This window comes from Juglans regia, chromosome 11, assembly GCF_001411555.2.
Source record: "Juglans regia cultivar Chandler chromosome 11, Walnut 2.0, whole genome shotgun sequence".
NCBI classification, from domain to species: Eukaryota; Viridiplantae; Streptophyta; class Magnoliopsida; order Fagales; family Juglandaceae; genus Juglans; species Juglans regia.
Genome location: NC_049911.1, coordinates 18,081,286 through 18,095,343, shown reverse-complemented (window position 1 = coordinate 18,095,343; position 14,058 = coordinate 18,081,286). Strand labels below are relative to the sequence as shown.

Below are 14,058 nucleotides of genomic sequence, written 5' to 3'. Positions count from 1 at the left end.
GGTTAATAAATAGTTTGCATGAATTCTTTGTAAAAAGAGCATTGCTACACAACTTCCACCACACTCCACACTCCACACTCTACATTTTTTTAAATTTTTTAAATTTTTAATATTTTTTTTAAATTTTTTTTTGAGTTTATTCTTTTTAAATTATTTCAAATTTTTTATTCATTATTCATATAATAAATATTTAATAAAAGAAAAAAATAATAAAAATTAAAAATAATGTGAAGTGTGGAGTGTTAGGAGGTTGAGAAGATTTTTTGTTGTAAAAAAGGTGAGCGATGATCTATACAAAATAATTTTTAGGCCTCCTCTTTCCTACATTAAAAACTCCTTCATCCAAAATAAAAAAGAAAATTGTTAATATTTCAATGGAATTTACACAAAAGAGGAGGCAAATCTCATTGGAATTTACATTTTAACTTTTGACAAAAGTTTGCTTTGTTGTACGGAATTTACATGAATAAAATTTTATCATTATTATATAAAAAAATTTAACTTGAAATAATTTTTAATTTGTTGATTCCACGTATAAATGATTAAAAAAATATTTCGGAAAAATTCAAAATTTTAATCAAAACTAAAAAAAGTTAAATATTAAATAATTTTTTATTTTTTATAAGTTGTATACCAAAGACTACTTAGCATTACAAATGAAATTAAGGAAAAATGAAACCATTTGATACATTGGATTGTAAAAAATGAAAATTAAAAGAATATAAATAAATAACTTTACAAATGCATTGAACAGAAGAAGCAATTGCTCCATTGCAACGAAAATCATTATAATTGCTAAAACTCATTATAAATGCATAACAGAAAACAATGAGAATATTCCTCCATTGCAGAAAAATGAACCTCTAAATGAAAATTGTTTGTCTACGTTTTGTGAAAGATTTAAACAGTAAGACAAGTGTCAATTTGAATTTTGCTTGGCATATTCTTGCAATAGAGGAACATCCCAAATGTTTTAAGTAATTTCATTATAACGTTAGCTCTTGCATTATAATGTAACTAATGTAAGCATCTTACAAATAATAAAATAGATATTTTTTCTATTTACAAATCTGCTTAGTAAAAAACATTACCAAACAGATTTTTTACACATTGTTAACATATTAATTTGAAACATCCTAAACTTCTACACACTTGCAGCCAGGTTTTCTTCTATGCAAGCCAATCATTTACATAAAAATACCAAATAAACAATCTCTCCTCCAGCATAAGAGTCGGATTGTTTATGAATTTTACCAAAACATCATAAATTAGTATCACAACTTAAAGAACCAAGGAATTGGAGGATTAGTAAAGTTACAATTATATCACTAAGGCGTAGATAATAATGTCTAAAATTGTATTTACCTACCCAAAGAAGCAAGAGATCAATGATAGGAAAACAAAATAGACAAAAACTCGAAAATTGGTAGTCACTATTTTCACGCTTTTTTGGAACGTTTGAACAAGTATAAAAAAATTTTAAAAATATGCATTTTTAGCAGTATAGACGCCAAAATAAAGAGGAAAAGACCATCAATTTAATTTCTTCTATTATATAAAAATCTCTCATTGAACCCAGCATCCTTGGGCAGAAATGATTTTTTTGACATTATTTATTTCTCGCCACAGTTAAATAATCATGATTTTTATAAACAATCCAGTCAAAACCTTAAATCATAACCTTGTCTTTTCATATAAGTTTAATGAAAAAACACAAAAAGTCATGGAAAGTCCTAACTGGATATTAGCAAGTTAAAGCTACAAAAGTAAAAAAATTTACGCAAAGGCAATGCCTTTTAGGTAAGGTAATCTTTTATAACCATTGATAACAAAAGGTCATAAAACAAACAAAAACTATATAATATGTTAAAACATATTTGTATTATATAACTATAGATTTCTAATTAAAGAAAATAATATAAAAGATTTTAATATTTCAAAAGTATTTAAGAAGGAAGCAATGCTTTGTTCTGAACAAACAAATCCAACAACAAACAGTGTTAAGAACAGTGAGTATAAGAAAATAAAACCCCTAACATTCAACAAAGCAAAACTTCCAACCATGTTAGACAAAAACAACAACTTAAATTTAGAACACCAGGGAATAAAACTTAAATATATATACTGATATGAACACGTGGGAATTAAATTCCTTGAACCCACAATCAATTTGAAAACTCTCTAAGAAAGCCAAAATCAAGTCAACGGATGGAGAATTTAGACCCGATGAAAACTTGTTTCAAAAACCTAGATTATATTAAAATTTAGACCTGTTGAAGAATCCGTCTCAAGAACCTAGATTACAATAGAGGAACGCCACAAAGGTTGTGATTTATCTTTGATAAGTTCAAGAGTTCAATCAAGAACAAGAGGAGAAAACTCAACTCATAAATAAAATTCAATATTGTCTAACCCTTCAAATGAGGCTACAAAGAGTTTTTAAACACAAACCTAATCAAAATCCTAGACAAAATAAAGCCTCTTTTACCCAAAATGACCCTTGATAAACAGTACCGTCTACAGTACGCGCGACTATAGTAACGCTACAGTAAATTAATGAAACCCTAGTTCCTAAAAAATAACTTTCCAAATAAGCCATTGACCAAAATACAAGGCATTTCCAAAAAACTTAGTTCATAAGAAATAAGACATGTGGGTCAAGCATCTTCAAGCCTACTTATTCTATACTAATAAAATAAATCATTTAATCAAATTGGAAGCCTCCAATAACAATAGGCCATATCTCTAAGTCATGTCTTCCACAGCTTGAATCAAGTGGATCAAAACTGGTTCTCCTTCTTTCAGACCCATCTTGAGTGTTGGGCTCTTGTTGGCTTCATCCCAAGTGGATTGCACCAATCTTTGCATTGCTTCATTGATCTTCTTGGCCCTTGATCTTGTAATTGACCCATCTGCAACTTACAAAAGATCTTTAAGAGTAGGCTCACCTTGATTCCCATCAAATACAAATACAGAAATCATTTCAATATTAAACCAGAAACTAAGAAACAAAATACATAAAAATTAGGAATAACTACAATATATACATTTAAAATGAAAACATAATGTCCACCGTAGGATCTGAAATATATTCAAATCAAAACATCTACATCAAAAACAACAATGTCAACATAACAACAACATCTAATCTGTTCAAATATCAAACCAAAATTAAGTTCAACTCATAAAAACATCTAATATAACACAAACCTTAAATGAACAGACCACGAAAACAGTACTCCAAGCTTGCCTGCAGCAAAGATAAACAAATTAGAATAATTAAAAGCATATAAGAAAGGAAGTAAATTTGAGAACGAAGCTAGAACGAACCAAAAAAGACAACACAAAGATGCCAAATAACAAAAATGTATAGAAACATCCACAAACATCTTCAACCATAAAAAAAAAAAAACAAGAAATGTTGAAATATGTTACAAATCTGAATGGAACAATATAACTAAACGTTTAAAACATGAAAAAAATAATTCTAAATGCAAAAATATAAAAAATGAAAAACACAAAAAAACTAACATGTGGTCTCAGAAAGAAGCTATATCACAAAAGAAGAGATAAACTGTGGCCTCACATATAAATAATAGAATGTTAAAAAAAAACTGAATAAAACTTAAAATTTCAAAACTGCAAGTATTTAGAAATGAACACTTCACAATAGACAAACAACAAAAAATATTGAGGAACTTTAACAACAGAAAGTAGAAAAACACAACACAAAAAACCATTTCCTATCATGAGTAGATTATAAGAGAGACTGATATTGAAAAAATGTCTAAATTTTAGCCTAATCACTTAACTGTCACAAACTTTCCGACTTTGACAATTCTCAAAGCCAGAGAGACTTTGAGAGTCAAGCAATTTGACAGACATTTCTTCAAGATAATTCTCTCATATTGTCTACAAGACAGGAAGTTTGTTCACATATTCTTCTATCTCTCTTTAGTTTGACAATAAAATACTTCTATTTATTTGACATTGTTTGACAAAAGAAGAGATAAACAGTGGCCTCAGATATAAATAAATAAATGTTTAAAAAAAAAAACTCAATAAAACTTCATTTTTCAAAGTTATAAGTATTTAGAAATGAACTCTGCCCAACAGACAAACGATAAAAAATATTGAGGAACTTTAACAACAGAAGGTACAAACACACAACACAAATAACCAGAGTTACAAATATTAACAGAATAACATAACCAAACATTAAACCAAGAAAAAAATATTCAAATGCAAAAAGATAACAAATGAAAAACACAACAAAATAACCCGTGGTCTCAGACAGAAGTTATATCACAAAAGAAAAGAGATAAACCGTGGTTTCAGATAAAATATAATGTAAAAAAAAATTGAATAAAACTTTGTTTTTCAAAACTGCAAGTAATTAGAAATAGATTATACACAACAAAGAAATGACAAAAAAAACTGACTAAAACTTCATTTTTCAAAACTGCAAGTATTTATAAATGAACTCTGCACAACAGACAAACGACAAAAAAATTGAGGAATTTTAACGACAGAAGATACAAACATACAACACAAATAACCAAAGTTACAAATCTGAACAGAACAACATATCCAAACATTAAACTAAGAAAAAAAATATTCAAATGCAAAAATATAACAAATGAAAAACACAACAAACTAACCCGTGGTCTCAGACAAAAGCTATATCACAAAAGGAAAAAGATAAACCGTGGTTTCAGACAAAAAATGGAATGTAAAAAAAAATTGAATAAAACTTCATTTTTCAAAACTGCAAGAATTTAGAAATGGACTCTACACAACAAAGAAATGAAAAAAAAAAAATTGAATAAAACTTCATTTTTCAAAACTCTAAGTATTTAAAAATGAACTCTACACAACAGATAAACAAAAAAAAAAAAAAAAATTGAGGAACTTTAACAACAAAAGATACAAACACACAACACAAATAACCAAAGTTACAAATCTGAACAGAACAACATAACCAAACATTAAATCAAGAAAAAAAATTCAAATGTAAAAATATAACAGATGAAAAACACTATAAAAGTAACTTGTGGTCTCAGACAGAAGTTATATCACAAAAGAAAAGAGAAATTGTGATCTTAGACAAACAATGCAAAAAAAAAAAAAAGGGTTAAAACTTTGTTTTTCAAATCTGCAAGTAATTAGAAATAGACTTAAGACAACAAAGAAATGACAAAAAAAATTGAGCAACTTCAACGACAGAAGGGACAAACACACAACACAAATCACTCATAGTCTTAGATAAAAGCAACATAATAAAAAGAACATAGATAAACTGTGGTCTGAGATATAAAGAATGGAAAGTAAAAAACAAAATACCTAAATAAAACTCGTTTCTTAAAAGTACAAGTATTTTCAAATGAACTCTACACAACATATAGATCACAAAAAAATGGAGGTATATTTAACAACAGAAGGTACTGCAAAAATATATGCCAAAATAATACCACGATGCCATTTCATATTCTGTTTTTCAGGAAAAATGAGTGCATCATCGACCTCACAATCAAACTGAAAATATTTAACGGTAATAAATACAACCCCCAATGCACAGAAACAAACCGTAATAAATCCAAGGGCAAAAAAAGACAACACAAAATGCACAGAAAAGATAAAACGGAGGGGGGCAAGGAATTACTGTAGCAACATTGTAATTCTGAACTCCAAATCCAATCTTGATTTTTTAATACAAAACCCTCGACCAAAGAGAAAATACCAGGAGAGAATAGAAGAACGAGGTAGTGTTTGATAAACTCAACCAAAGAGAAAATAGCGAGAGAGAATATAAGAGCGAGGTAGTGTTTGATAAAGGATATATAACGGTTTATTTAAGTGTGGATGTGGACATAAAGTATGGATCAGGAAGGAAGGACGCACAAGAAGAAAAGTAATAAAACAAGAAAATACTTTTGCACATAAAATACAAATCAAATCCCCTTTTTCCATTCTAATTACATTGACAACACATTCCCAAACACTCAACTCATCCTCTCAACCTGACAAACAGTTCAAAAGGTTGGAATTTCTAGAAAAGGACAAAATAATATTTCAGAAGTTTCTCCAGTAACTCAAATTCAGAAACAGAATGTCCTATCATATAAAAATGAAACGAGAATGCACCAACTAAACGAAAAAAGAATAGTAGAACCAACAAAACAAAAGGAACCAAGAAACTAAGAAGTTGTCAAATCGAATATATAAACAAAAACAAAAAATCTTGGAAACCAGAATACAGCAACCTAACAAAAAAAAGAACAACAAAACCAACAAAACAAAAGGAACCAAGAAACTGACAAGCTATCAAATTGAATATAAAAAAAAAATCTTGAAAACAGTATAAAAAATATCTACACGATTATTGAGAAAAAATCTCAAAAATACAATTCTCATAGCCATCAACAGTCACCGGCAGACTCAAAGCACCATTAATGCACTGACCACAGGATGACACATCCATTTAAAATAGAACCCCACTGAGTATATGTAATAGGTAAACATATAACTATCAAAAAACCAAAAACTACAATTAAAACAATTACCTAAAATCTATAAACAACACTAGTAACAAAACCCATAACTTTAATAAAAATTCCTGCAAAAAAAAAAAGTACATCATCGACCACGGAATCAATACTCACACTCAAAAGTAAAATCCGCAAACAACATTCAATCACCACCACAAAAATACCACGGATAAAATACAGGAAGAACACAGAAAGGTAACCCCAATGGCATTCTATATACTACTTTTCAGCAAAAGAAAGTGCATCATCGATCAAGGAATCAAACTGTAAATAACAAAAAATTTAAATTTATTGAAACTAAAACAAACCAAACGAAGTGCATCATTGACCACGGGATCAAAGCAAAAAAAAACTTCAAATCCTTCCAAAACCAGTAAAAAAAACCTCAATGCACTACCAAAAAAAAAAAACACAAGACATACCCCAAAAAACCTGAAACCCTTCAAATTCTTCCAAAACCAGCAAAAAAACCTCAACTTTGAACCCACAACAGCATCCCCACCGAAACAAAACAGCAACTTTCAACCCACAAAAAATCGCAACTTTCAACCCGCAAAAAACCGCAACTTTCAGAAAAAAGAACCCTTGGTTTTCGACAAGCACTACCGAAATGGCAAAATGAAAAAAAATCCAAACGTCCCAAACAAACCCACATAGCACCAAGAGCCATACGCAGAAAACAGAAAGGCAAAATGAAAAACAAGGCAAACGTTCCAAACACGTTCAAACCAACCAAAATGCACCACCCAAAATTCCAAAAAAAAACACACAAGATACACCCAAAAAAATCCGAAACCCTTCAACTTTGAACCCAAACCAGCAAAAAAATCTCAACTTTGAGCCCACAACAACATCCCATTGAAATAAAACTGCAACTTTGAACCCACAAAAAACCACAACTTTCAACCCGTAAAAAAATTAGCAACTTTCAACAGAAAAAAAAAACCTCAACTTTGAACCCACAACAACATCCCCACCGAAACAAAACCGCAATTTTGAACTTACAAAAAACCACAACTTTCAACCAGCAAAAAAAACCAAAAGTTTCGAAAAAAACCTTGCTCTTTGACAAGCACCACCGAAAGGGCAAAATGAAAAAAAAACCCAAACATCCCAAACAAATCCACACAACACCAAGATCCATACGCAGAAAACGAAAAGGCAAAATGAAAACCATGGCAAATGTTCCAAACACCTTCAAACCAACCAAAATGAACCACTAAAAACCCTAAGAAAACACACAAGACACACCCAAAAAAATCCGAAACCCTTCAAACTCTTCCAAAACCAACAAAACAATCTCAACTTTGAACCCACAATAACATCCCAATCGAAACAAACAAACCCACATAGAGAGCAAGCCAAACGTCTCAAACAAACCTAAACAAAGAGCCATACAGAAAGAACGACAGAGAAGGAGAAGACAAAACCTAGAAAAAGAGAGAGAAGACCAAATACAACGGACGGACGAGATGCGAAAATGAAAAGCCAGCCAAGCGTCCAAACAAACCCATGACAGAGAAGGAGAAGACGAGAGAAAGAGAGAGAGAAGACCAAATGGAGAAAACGCAAAAATGAAAAGCACCTGTCCAAACTCACCTAAATATCTACCCAATGAAAAGACAAAAAAAACCTCATACACGGAAACAAACGACAGAAATGCAAGGGCAAAAAAGACAAAATAGACATGCACGAAAGGGAAAAACAGAATGGGAAATTACTGTAGCGCACTGTAGCATGCCAATTCCCACTTATATAATAACTATAGACATGAGCTTTTTCTCATAGTTGTGTTCTATTCAGTGGTGTAAATCTTAGTTTTACACCCCGTCTGGCCTAAAGAGGCTCTCATACGGATGATAAGCCAGAGGCCGAACAAGGATAAGGACTCACACATCACCTATGGAGCTTAGAAAAATTCTTCTTATCGGCTATTATTCAATACTCCACACAAAACCTGTCGGATGTGGGGTGTGGAGTGAATAATGATTGATATATAGTATTGTTATGGAACCTATATTAAAAAACATTATGGATGATAGACTTGATCCATTTTTTCTTTTAAGTTACACCACTTTTTAATCTATAAAATGCACGAAGCAATTGCTTTTAATGAAAAATGTCAAAGTTTGTTTTAGATTTTTTTTTTCCCGAAAATTTTCAAACTGCATTTACCATCAATAAATTTAATTTCCAGTGAATATAACTTAAATAGGCTTTTATCAATAAAAACTTCATTCAGTTTTTGCCTTTTAAAGTGGTGAATCGTGATAGGTATTGCAGCGTTCTATGAAAAATCATCCAAATGCTTGATGTCTTTTACTCTTTAGATAATAGTACAGATAATTATTTTTGTTAGATTGGAATGCGTAGAAGCAACTATTTCTGATTCCAAACATAAAGTTCTGAGGGGGAAAATTTTAACTTCGAATTGAATATATGCTTTATAACTATTATTAAGCATAAAGAATAATATTAATATGTCTTCTTATTTTGCCTACTCATTTTGATCCTTTATATATTTAATTTTTTTTATTTTTATTTTTTTTACTTAATAGTTAAAAAAGTGACTATTAATATATTAATTTTTTAAAAATATTTAAACATGTTTAAAAAATGTTTGAAATAAAAAAAATAAAAGAAAAAGAAAAAAAGCGTAATTTGCAGTGCACACCAAGTGGGCAAATTGAGAAAGCATAATAGCACTACTCTAAGCATAAATTACTCCCAACCACTTACACATTTCTAATTCTAGCAAATTCATAGTTTCTCATTCAATTTTAAAGTTTTCTTCACATCCCATTTTATTAAAATTCAACTAAAATAATTGCTCGAAAGGTTCATCCTGTCAATGGGGGGACATTAGTTTTCAGAATAATTTCACCAATTGCAAGACAGCAATGTCAAAATAAAGAATCAGAAAAGAGAAAAATCCCATAGAACATCGTTTTTATATTATTCCTGTCCAACAAGAATCAAATTTTTGAGAACAAAAAAAAAAAAAAAAAAAAATCAACAAAAAAGTTTGCTACGAGATGACATCGAAACAATCCAGTAACTCTGAAACTTCCTCAGATTCCAGCAAGTAGTCCAATAGAATAAAATTGGTCCAAGTACCTTCTCCTAACATGTCTGTATGCTTCTCCATGTCTTCTTATCGCAACCACAACTGGCAATGAGAGCAAAAGATAGTGATATGCATAATGAGAGAGAGAGAGGGGGTAAACAACAAAAGAATAAATAGTACAAGGAAACATCAAGGATACCTCTGGGAGGGAGCCGTATCCACATTGGATACAAATTGGTATGTCCTCCCTATTATGCACTAGATATTTCATCAAGTATCAATTTTTTTTTTTTTGGTTGATAAGTATCAAAGTTTTCAAAAATAATTCCAACTGTTGAGGTATATTTAATACTTCTCAGATATAGATACTCTCTAAGTTTATATGGAGATATCATCAACATACATTGGAAGTAAAATGTACATTAATAACATTGAATCGTTACAATTAGGACTGCAGTTGAACCGAGCTGTTATGAATAAATCCAGTTGACTCCAACTTGGTTCATTAAATAGTGAACACTAATGAAATGCTCGTACAGACTCGTCTAGGTTCATTCGGACTCATTTAAAGCTTGTAGAACACGTGTTACTCATATGACTTATATTTTGTATGATATCTATTACTTTATATATTTAAGAATGTTATATAGGCAAGCATACGCTTAGTTATATTATATAAGGTGGTCATAAGTATATTTAAGTATGTTATATAGCATAATAAGATATAGTATATATATTCGTGTATTTTATATGTATACAGTTATGCTACCATTTATTGTTTTTAGGAATTTTTTTATCAATCAATTATCACCCTTGTGCTTTGTCTATGTTAAGATCCGATACCTGTGCTTTTTTTTTTCCTGAAATAATCTCTCATCAGATCATTCCACAATCTTTGAAGTTTTTGGCATTACAATCATTCCAAATACTTAAACATCAAGTACAGAGGGGCCATCCTTCCGTCTATACCCATGACTCCACCTCGTATAACTTCTAATAAAGATCGCATGGCCTCAAGTACATTGAGACCTTAGAAGGCAATAACGGTTCCAGGAGGAAGAAAAACAAGCAAAGGAATGAGGAAATACACTGACTGAAGGATGGCATGGCATGACAAAATCTTTCAAGCAATGCTTAGGATCCTAAAGAGACTTAAAATTTTCAAACAGAAGGATATATTAACAATAGAATATCTTTAAACTTTCAAAGCAAAAGGGATTCTTCTGATAATCTAAGCTTCAATTAACATAAGAACCATGCAAGGTCGTGTTGTCTCCAAAAAGCATGAACCCACTGTTCTGAAAGCTAGTGAAATGTTCAAAAGTAACTTATAGATCTAAAAAGTCGCATTGAGAAAATTAAATTTATTTTTTTATGATGAGGACCTCCGACAACCTTGCAAACAAGATACATCTTTTACCCAGTTAAACCCTGGACCCATGTAACGTGACCACATCACATGAAATCATGTAAATCATTGGCTTTTCACCAATGAGACATGGCCCCAAGAAATTATTTGCATCCAAGGGTTCGAACCTTAGACCTGGGAGAAGCATAACCTCAAGAACAAGGCCTTTACCATTTGAACAAATTAAATCTATCAAGAGCATTTTTACCAACATGAGATTCTTCCTTGATCATCATATGGTTCTTGAAACATAGCATGATCAAATCGCGTCTAACCAATCATCTACAAGCAGAAATAAATGTAGACAATGTAAATAGTCCCTAGAGGACCAGAAGTATTCTGCCACTGAATCAATTATCTACAGGTTCTGAGCACCCAAAAAGTGCAAGCCTTTTTCTCCAAAAGCACCATGTTCTTACCTATTACCTAAAGAAATCAGAACCTTCTCTTGAAGGTACAAAGAAACCACATTTTATTTATATCAAATTCTAGAGGACCATGAAACCCCAATGCACCAGAATGATCCAATGACATCTACCAGACCTAGAGATTGTCTAGAAACAGACTAAGGAGTGGTTTGGATTCAGAGATGAGTTGAGATGGTTTGTGAATAGTAGAATAAAAGTTGAATTATTTATTATATTTTGTGTGGAAATTTGAAAAAATTGTTTTGAAATTTGATAAAGTTGAATTGTTTATTATATTTTGTGTGGGAATTTAAGAAAATTGTAATGATGAGATGAGATGAGTTGAGGTGGGTTGAGATGGGTTACGAATATAAACGAGGCCTAAAAGAGGATTTGGATGAGAGTGCCATTTATCAGTTTTCATAAGTTTGAGCGTCCAATGTCATTTTTGGTAATTTGGAGAAAATGCCTGGTAGTTGGAGGGTGAAAATGAAATTATTTTCCACAGCACCAAGAAACCCCAACACTTTCAGTTTTGGTACATAAATTGTTATTCAAGACTTTCATTTTTCTGATACATATGCATGGATGACCAATCAATTGCAGTTCACCAAACTAGAAGTAACTCCAAATATGACTCAATGCTAATAATAATGAAAATGTGATGAGAAAATCAAACAAAACTAACACAGGCATAACAGTTTTGCTGCCATGTGCTACAATTTCAGGTTTTTTCTGATATATTGTGATACCCCTCTATGATATGGATAAGAGTAGGTGGTGCATGAGATCCCACATTGCTTGGGAATGAGAAGTTCTTGCTCTTTATAAAGTTCCAATGAGGCTCCAATTGTATCATTGACTAATCCTTTTGAAGTATAGGCCATGTGGTTTGGGTCTTCCATTGGAGCGTTACAAATGGTATCAGAGACTATTCCAACCAGAAATGTAGGACTTGAGCCGTACCACTTACAATGGATAGGCCCGACGAGGACGGTGAAAATTTAAAGATGGTAGATTGTGGTATCCCATATGATATGGATAAAGGTAGGTAGTGTATGGGATCCCACATTACTTGGGAAGGAAAAATTCTTATTCTTTATAAAGTTCCATTGTGGCTCCAATTGAATTATTGACTAGTCTTTTTGGAATATAGATAATGTAGTTTGGGCTTTCTATTGGGGCGTTACATATATACACCGATTGACGAATCAGATGCAGTTTAAGAGAGTTGTAGAAGCTCCAAATATTTTACTCAGATGTCAGTAATAATGGAAATCTGATTAGAACATCAAACAAAACAACTAATATAGGCATTACAGTTTTGTGGCCATGTGCTATTCTTTGAATTTACAATATCCAAAGAAAAGAAAAAAAAAAAAAAACATGTACGGAGTGCTGCCAAGCGGCTCAACAGTTGGAACCAACTAACAATTACAGTTTTACAGCTTCAACAAGTACAAAACAAAATTAAGATGATTTAAAACACAACACTTGGGGGTTTAAATTCGATTTTCAATATGAACCCTCACGAGCCAACTCTACCACTAGGCTCCGTTTCCAATCTGTGGCAAAGCAGCTTAACCCTAGAAAGAAATACTCATTTATCCACAGTTCATCTACAACTACCAAAAACACACAAACAACCGGAATGAAATCCTTCGAAAGCAAGCCAAACTTATGAACAAAGCCAGGACGGAAATTCGCAGTCGCATTCAGAACATTCAACAAACAGGCCGCACACAGTGTTCTCAAAACCCTACAAACCCATCAAAAAATAAAACAAACCTCCAACTCCAAGAATTTAACAAAAAACCCAGTTACAAGGAAAGGGGATTGATCCAAACCTATGATGTGTCTTCTCGCACAACATCCTCAGACCCCGGCACCGTGTCAACCAGAAGCGTATCTGAGGGAATGGGTTCCTGTTGTTGAGCATTCATGAGGCTCTCCATATCTCGCAGCCTATTCCGAACAACACTCGTGACGAGTACTGCAAGAATAATTGCTCGTATAAATGTGTGTCTAAGTAGATGTTAGCATATATGTGTGTGTGCAAGTAGATGTTAGCTATATGTGCGTGCGTGCGTGCGCTCGCGCGCGCGGGAGAGAGAGACCGAGAGGGAGAGAGTGAGACAATACTGGCGGCAGTGCCGAGGGTCCAGAGCCACAGGATTTTCAAGCCAGGGCTCTTCTCTCTTGGCATTTCTTATGATGATACAGAAACAGTTCCAGAGTCCCAAGATGCGAATGAAAATGGCCAAATAGGTGGCTGTTCTGCTTGGCTTGCCTCTGCCGAATATTGATGTCCGAAGCAGTGCAGAGCGAGGCTGTTCCTTTGGGGAGGTTTTGCCGACGAGCACCCCCTGAAAAAGCCTGACAGGTTTTTCACCAACGCCCTCATTGATTTGCTTGGGCCGTGGGTCTCTAAAGCCCAATAGTTTTGGGATCTTTCTTTTTCTGAATGAATTTCCATCTTTGCCCTCACAAAATTTTCATTGTGTCATGTAGGCTGTTGTTCAGTAATGACCGCGTTGGGTGTCCTATTGGCACAAATTTATATTTATATATTTATATTTTCATATTTGTTAACATATTTAAATATTTTTAAAAAATAAAAAATACATC

General features: G+C 32.2%; 1 long non-coding RNA gene across 1 annotated transcript; it reads right to left on the bottom strand.

The window, feature by feature from the left end:
- Positions 1–9,472: 9,472 nt before the first annotated feature.
- On the bottom strand, positions 9,473–13,808 carry LOC108983943. Its single transcript, XR_001994949.2, has 3 exons — positions 13,573–13,808; positions 13,278–13,423; positions 9,473–9,717 (listed from the first exon to the last, which is right to left on the bottom strand). It is a non-coding gene; the product is annotated as an uncharacterized LOC108983943 (long non-coding RNA).
- Between the last annotated feature and the right edge of the window lie 250 nt (positions 13,809–14,058).